This window comes from Sus scrofa, chromosome 1 (assembly GCF_054392235.1).
Source record: "Sus scrofa isolate SSC_HxYL_T2T_F1_AM1 chromosome 1, Sscrofa_HxYL_maternal_Yorkshire_Landrace_v2.0, whole genome shotgun sequence".
NCBI lineage: Eukaryota > Metazoa > Chordata > Mammalia > Artiodactyla > Suidae > Sus > Sus scrofa.
This window is the reverse complement of record NC_139383.1, coordinates 47306757-47314542: the sequence shown is the minus strand read 5'-3', so window position 1 is coordinate 47314542 and position 7786 is coordinate 47306757. Positions and strand designations below refer to the sequence as shown.

Sequence of the window (7786 nt, the reverse complement as noted above, 5' to 3'; positions counted from 1 at the left end):
TTTTTCTTTTTTATTTTCCCACTGTACAGCAAGGGGGTCAGGTTATCGTTACATGTATACATTACAATTACATTTTTTCCCCCACCCTTTCTTCTGTTGCAACATGAGTATCTAGACAAAGTTCTCAATGCTATTCAGCAGGATCTCCTTGTAAATCTATTCTAAGTTGTGTCTGATAAGCCCAAGCTCCCGATCCCTCCCACTCCCTCCCCCTCTCATCAGGCAGCCACAAGTCTCTTCTCCAAGTCCATGATTTTCTTTTCTGAGGAGATGTTCATTTGTGCTGGGTATTAGATTCCAGTTATAAGTGATATCATATGGTATTTGTCTTTATCTTTCTGGCTCATTTCATTCAGTATGAGATTCTCTAGTTCCATCCATGTTGCTGCAAATGGCATTATGTCATTCTTATTTATGGCTGAGTAGTATTCCATTGTGTATATATACCACCTCTTCCGAATCCAATCATCTGTCGATGGACATTTGGGTTGTTTCCATGTCCTGGCTATTATGAATAGTGCTGCAATGAATATGCGGGTGCACGTGTCTCTTTTAAGTAGAGTTTTGTCCAGATAGATGCCCAAGAGTGGGATTGTGGGGTCATATGGAAGTTCTATGTATAGATTTCTAAGGTATCTCCAAACTGTTCTCCATAGTGGCTGTACCAGTTTACATTCCCACCAACAGTGCAGGAGGGTTCCCTTTTCTCCACAGCCCCTCCAGTAAAAAAGTGTGTTCTATTGTCAGTAACAGCTAAAATAAAATTCAGAATGTTTTATGAAATGCCATAGTGTGCATATTCCCTCTGTAACTTTGCCAGAATTTTTTTTTTCTTTTTTCTAATTTATTTGCTTTTGTGGAAATGTAGAGGATAGGGAAAAGCTGTATATGAAAGCAGTTATAAATTCATATATGCTAAGCTTTAGCCAATAAGGGCAATATTTTAAATTATTAGACCCCTAGCCTGGGAACCTCCATATGCCATGGGCGTGTCCCTAAAAGGACAAAAAAAATAAAAAAAAAGAAAGTAGAGCCAGTGTATCAAAAAACTTTTGGTGAATGGCGAAAGGGAAAAACCTTGGCTTATCTGTAGAAGAAAAGTAGTAATTACTAGTTGTAGGTGTGGTAATGGGTTAAGAATAACAATCTCAGGAATTACTAAATTACTAGTTTTCAGATTCATTTATTAACTAGAGTAAATAAAACCAGAAACTATTGAAAACTTAGTGTGCCTAAAACATTGTATTAGATATAAAAAATTGAGTCAGATACTATTCGAGGCATTGCGATTTTGTTTAGAAAATTTTATGTATTAAAAAGACACAATCCATTGCTTCTCGGCATTTTGGCTAAGATCAAGTATAATATCTATTCTTAACAGTTTAAAAAGATAATCCAAAGTAAAGATACACATTTTAAGAAAATTATACGTGGGCCTACAGAGATAAGAAGTAATAGAACTATTGGTGCATTTTAATCCTTGTGCTCTTGGCAAGTCTCTGGGTTGCATTGTTCCTCTTTTGTTTTATCATTGAGGACTTTGGGAAAATCATTCAAATAACAATTTAGTGATTCATACAGGGTTATGACAGGAATGAATCTTAGAAGTTTCCTAATTCACCCCTTGGTAACAGATTCCGACACTGAATTAACAAGATGGCCAGAAATCACTTACTCATACTTAGCTCTCATGCAGTAGGGATCTGATCACTAAGAGACACATACGTTTGGCCACATTCCTTTTTGGGAAAGAGAATTTCAGCCAGCTGATATAAATTATCTTGGACAGAATAAAAATTGCAGAGAAGTTCCTTGGTGGCCTAGCAGTCAAGTGACTCATCATTGTCACTCCTATGGTTTGGGAACTTCCACGTGACACGGGCACAACCAAAATAATAGTAATAATAAATAAATAAATAAATAAATAAATAAATTCAGGGAGAAAATAATAATTTGGTATTAGTAATAATATATTATTTTTCCTCCCCACACCAAAACAGAGAGTAATAGACATTTCCCATATCTAATTATGTGGGTCTCTGTATTGCATATATTTTGTAAGTTAAAATTACTTTCCCATAGACAAGAATTTGCAGGAATTTTCCCTAAATCAGTCCAAATTCTATGGCATCAAATACTGATTGACTTGATGAGGTTAACGCAAGTGCATTCAACAGAGGCTGGGACCTGGGACCTGGGGCCTGGGACCCTTTGCTTCAGTGCTTCCACTTGGACAGACATCTCCTCAAACAACAAAACGGAAAAACTTCAAGGGAGTAAAAATAGCTGCAGGCATGGGCAGTTGGGGCAAGTTATGTACAAGATACAAAAGAACCAAAAAAACCCAACTGTCACTTCTGAAGGTACAGGAGTAAAAACAGGGTACAAGCAGAAAAAGCACCCTGCCCATGCACCTTACACAGAGCATCACTAAGGGGATGGGCAGATCACATAAACCACCCCTCCAGCCTGACCCCTGAGCCCACCCCACCCTCACCCCCTATAAGGAACAAGCTTAACTCCCCTCAGGGAGCAACCAAGGGAACTGTTACTTGTTTTCACTCACTCCACTGTTGCAGGGGCCCTGTATAAAGCCTTGACTTAATTTCTTGTCTGGTCTCTTATCAATTTCCTTTGCTTAAGGAAGGCCAAGAACCTTGGTTGGTAACATATTGATATTGTACAATCTTTACCTCTGACTACTAATAGGTGAAGATATCTTGCTGTTTTGAACTACTGGCTATGGCTATTTTAATTCCTTTTAATTAAATTCTGTGAAATATGACATCTTTTCTTTTAATACCATAATAGATATTTTCAGTTTAAGAATGGGTGGTTATTTTAATCATCGGTTCTCCATCTAGTCCCCAGGAAGCAAATCATCTTATTACCTACAGATTAAGTTTGTGTTCTTGGCCACAGGCATATTTTCAGGGTATCCCTCCATATTGTTCTGTGTATATAATTTGAGCACTTAAACTCTCTTATCTGCAATGCACACCTCCTAAAATACCAGAGCAAATCCTGAGAAGGAAGAGAAAAAGTAAGTTCTTGAAATGACCTTCTGGGATTCATATTCTGCCTTCTCTGGGGCACTTAGCAAGGAAAACAACAATTCCTTATTTGTTATTCATTCAACTCAACCTCATCCACAAATACCAGGAATCAGCATTTAAAATGTACCCTTTTGGGAGTTCCCGTTGTGGCACAGTGGTTAACGAATCCAACTAGGACCTACGAGGTTGCGGGTTCGATCCCTGGCCTTGCTCAGTGGGTTAAAGATCCAGTGTTGCCATGAGCTGTGGTGTAGGTGGCAGATGAGGCTCGGATCCCGTATTTCTGTGGCTCTGGCTTAGGCTGGCGGCTACAGCTTCAATTAGACTCCTAGCCTGGGAACCTCCATATGCCACTGGTGCAGCCCTAGAAAAGACAAAAAAAAAATACCCTTTTCTTCTGGAAGCACTCTGGCCTGTGACTAGGTCATTATTGTCGAAACAAATCCTACAAAGCACAGGTGTGAGGAGCACCCGCGTGGAGCAGGCACCCTCTTCTTCCTGTACTTTTCCATAGCAGCCATAGTAGAAATATCTTCCAACTTACCTTTTTTTTTTTGTAATAACAATTGCACCTGTGACATATGGAAATTCCTGGGCCAGGGGTCGAATTTGCCTATGCCTGGCCCAGAACTGTGGGCCTGCTGATAACTCTTCATTTGTAACTATGTGAGCTATGTTCATAAAAATAAGTGTACAATTATTGGCTATACAAATCCAGACTGGGACCCAAGGTTGCTCTTAAGTAATGAACTTGAGAGGGAAGTATACTTCAGTGATTTCCTCATTGCTGATTCAAACACAGATAAATGTGAATAGACACAGCTATCACTTTTTTTTTTCCTAGCAAACTTTAATCAGCATTTGTTTATTCAAAATAAAATTTTTCACAGCAACATAGAACTCAGTACAATTTCGGCCTAAAATCTCTAATAAGCTATTGAGTAAAGACCAAAAAAAATCAAACAGCCTGAAAGCGATCATGGGAAGAAGTGTTCATTTATGTCTGTCCAGCATACAATTAAAATTGACTGATTGTTTTGGATCATGGAGATATAGCCTCAACCATGAAAATAGCAGTTTCACTCAACTGCCCTGAGAAATGAAGGAATCCCTTAAAAGCAAATAAAAGATTAAGCCAGAGTGCTAGGAGCAAATCGTTAATAATTGTTATGGGACTTGATTGGCTCATAAACGTTTCACTCTATCATATCAAAGTGTTCCTTCTGAGGAAGATTCCAGGCCCATAAAAGTTTCCCATTGTTAGTAAAGAGTGAGGCTGGGAAGGTAGAACATGCTAGGGTAGAAAAATGAAGCTAACTTTCCGCACATTCTTCTTGCTGTGCTGAGCCTTTTACCCTTTCCTTTCATTGATCTCAGTGTGGCCAATTCAGGCCTTGAGAATTCTGGCATTTGCTGTTCTGATTCTCTGCACAGCTCCAATCACAGGTCTGAATATTCCTGATAATCTTCTCTTTAGAATACTCCATACTTGGAGGTAAAGAAGGTTATTGACCAAGAACACCCTAGTAGAAGTGATTGGTCTCCTCAAACAGAATTGCTTTGTGGTTCCACTGCCATCCCAGCATGCCCTCTGCTTTGGGATATGTAATTTTTTATGCTCTTAAATAGCCTAAGTTATAAGCTAAATTTTGGTATACAAAATGTTTTTGAAACACAACCAAAACAAAAAAAACCTTCAAGAAACACCATATCCCTTACGGATTTTCTTGTTATGTGTCTCCTCAATCTTATAGATTATAAATCACACAGATGGCATAGGTACAGGAAATCTCATTTTATCCCATCTGGATCCAGAAATCTCCCCTTGTGTCATCTAAAGGGGACACAACCTAAATACATTTCCTGAACTGAAGGCTAAAATACAACCTAATACATTTTCTGAACTGTGATGAACATTAGTGTCTAGTGTCCAATGTCCAATATCCAAGGAGACAGTAGACAGGAAAAAATGGAGGTTAGACAAAGGATATCACTTCATGCAGTCTCTAGATAAGGATGGACACCAGAAGGTAAAAGTGACTGGAGTTCCCTTTGTGGCTCAGCAGATAATGAACCCAGCTAGGATCCATGAGGATGTAGGTTCGATCCCTAGCCTTGCTCAGTGGGTTAAGGATCTGGCATTGCTGTGGCTGTGGTGTAGATGGATGGCTATAGCTCTGATTCAACACCTAGCCTGGGGACATCCATATGGTGAGGGTGTGGTCCTAAAAAGTAAATAAGTAAATAAATAAATAAATTAATTAATTAAAATTGACTCCTCAAAGTATGGTTTTTGAAAAGTCTGTTAGAGTTGAAATGCATGTTTTGACATGAGGAAAATAACGCAGATTTGGCGCTATTCTAAGGATTCATCCACTTCCTTTCTCAAAAGATTGGTATTTAGTGGTCTCTGCAATAACCCCAGTCTTGTCCCACTGTTTTCAACTGTTTAGGACTGGAACCATAAAACTCTAGGGTGAATGTTTCTTAATTTATTAATCACCTGACTGTCTCTAGGGTTTGGAAGCAAGTGCTAACCTACATTTGAGCATCGCCTCTTTCTGTTTCTGTGTGCACAGAGGAGACATACATACTCCTCCATCAGTGTACTGTTAACCTGCTCCTTTTAATCAACATTCCTCACATGCTCATGTCCATTATCGATACTCTAAGATTTAAAACATTTTGGGTTGAATCCCTATACTTCATAGATATAAAATTTTACTCTTGTTTCTTGGCAATAATTCTCTCTTTTCTATTTTGGTATATGCCATCATACCCATTAATGGCAGGGTTAATAGTGACTAGGTCTGCTACCATTATTTGGCTGCTAAATTTTCTTTTCCCTTTATTCCGTTGATTTCCTCCAGCCTTATATTTCTTTCTTTCTTTCTTTCTTTCTTTCTTTCTTTCTTTCTTTCTTTCTTTCTTTCTTTCTTTCTTTCTTTCTTTCTTTCTTTCTTTCTTTCTCTCTCTTCCACCCAATCTTTCTTCTCCTGTACTTTTAATTTTCCATCAAAAAAGGTTAACTTAGGAGTTCCCGTCGTGGCGCAGTGGTTAACGAATCCAACTAGGAACCATGATCCCTGGCCTTGCTCAGTGGGTTAAGGATCCAGCGTTGCCCTGATCCGGCGTGTGCCCTGTAGGTCACAGACGCGGCTCAGATCCCGTGTTGCTGTGACTCTGGTGTAGGCCAGCAGCTACAGCTCCAATTCAACCCCTAGCCTGGGAACCTCCATATGCCATGGGAGCGGCCCTAGAAAAGGCAAAAAGACAAAAAAAAAAAAAAAGGTTAACTTAGAATTCCTTTGTCGTGCAGTGGGTTAAGGATCCAATGTTACCACTGCAACAGCTCAGGTTACTGTACCCTACATGGCCAAAAACAAATAAAAATGGTTAACTGTTTTACATAAGCAATTTATTTTTATTTTCATGTGTTAAGGCTTATTATATATGATATTTGGGCTTGCAGCTTATTAACTGTTTTTAATCACTTAACTCTTTGTATGCTCAAAAATTGCATTTTCAATTAAAAATGTCTTTTTCGTTTTTTCCTTGATTTTTTTTTTTTTTTTTGCCACAATTTTCTGCAGAAGTTCCTGGGCCAGGGATGGATGGAACCCGTGCCACAGCAATGACAATGCCAGATCATTAACCCACTGAGCCATTGGGAATTCCTGATTTGATTTTTTATTTTAAATTCTGAACCTGATATTATGCTGTAAATCTAAGTTTCCCCCAAAAGACTAGTCTTTGAATTAGAGACACTTCATAAAAGAACCTCAAGTATAACAAAAATGGATGCATTTTCAGCATAATGTAATCCATATTCATTTTCTGACTTGAGTATTTTCTTTTTCTGTTGATTACATTGAAACAGGTGGTAACTTTAATCACTACTCATTATCTTATATTCATCTCACAGTATTTTACTGAAATTCTTATAAAATGTCATGATTAGAACAATTTCAGATTCTTTTTTTTGTTGTTCATGTTTCAGTGCATGATATCCATTATCACTCAAGGAAATATTTAATCTAAAAACAGTATTACTCAATGAATAGATGAATGAGTTGCAATTTTGGTCATCATAATTCATTCGTGCATACCTAGAAGTAGGAAAATAGATATATGCAGAGAAAAAGAGTTACTTTGATATTGAAATATACAATTTAAGCATGAAATTTTAAGTTGTTGAGAAATACCTAGAGAAAAAAATTACTGTGTAAATTATACATTATTCAGCTTTCAAATAGGTATATAAAGAATGGACATCAGGGCACATACTTAATAAATAAAATGAGATAGCTAAATAATAAACTCCATTTATGGATTTCCAAATATGATCTCAGAAAAAAAAAAAAAACTTCAAAATGGGACAAATATGGTTTTCCAAAAACAATAATACCATGTAGAATTAGCAATGAAATTACAATTTAAATGTACATAATTCAATAAATAAGTGGAAGAGCCTGGATTGTGATCATTATTTGTGACATAAGAGTAAAATAATGGGGTATTTTTATCATGTAAAACCTAAGCAACTGTTTCAAATATTAAAAAAAAAAAATCCATTTCACTTCACTTCTCCATTTGTGTTTACAAAACAGGTTAAAATAACCCTGCCTTGATGATATAGCAAGGACTCCTGAGAAGTGGCCTATAGAGGAACAGAATAAATGGCCTTTTAGGATCTGAGGCCTCCATTAAGTCCAATCTGTGTCCCATTC

General features: G+C 37.4%; 1 pseudogene; it reads left to right on the top strand.

The window, feature by feature from the left end:
- The first annotated feature begins 1329 nt into the window (after nucleotides 1–1329).
- LOC146406060 (U2 spliceosomal RNA) lies at nucleotides 1330–1441 on the top strand (annotated as a pseudogene).
- The last annotated feature ends 6345 nt before the right edge of the window (nucleotides 1442–7786 follow it).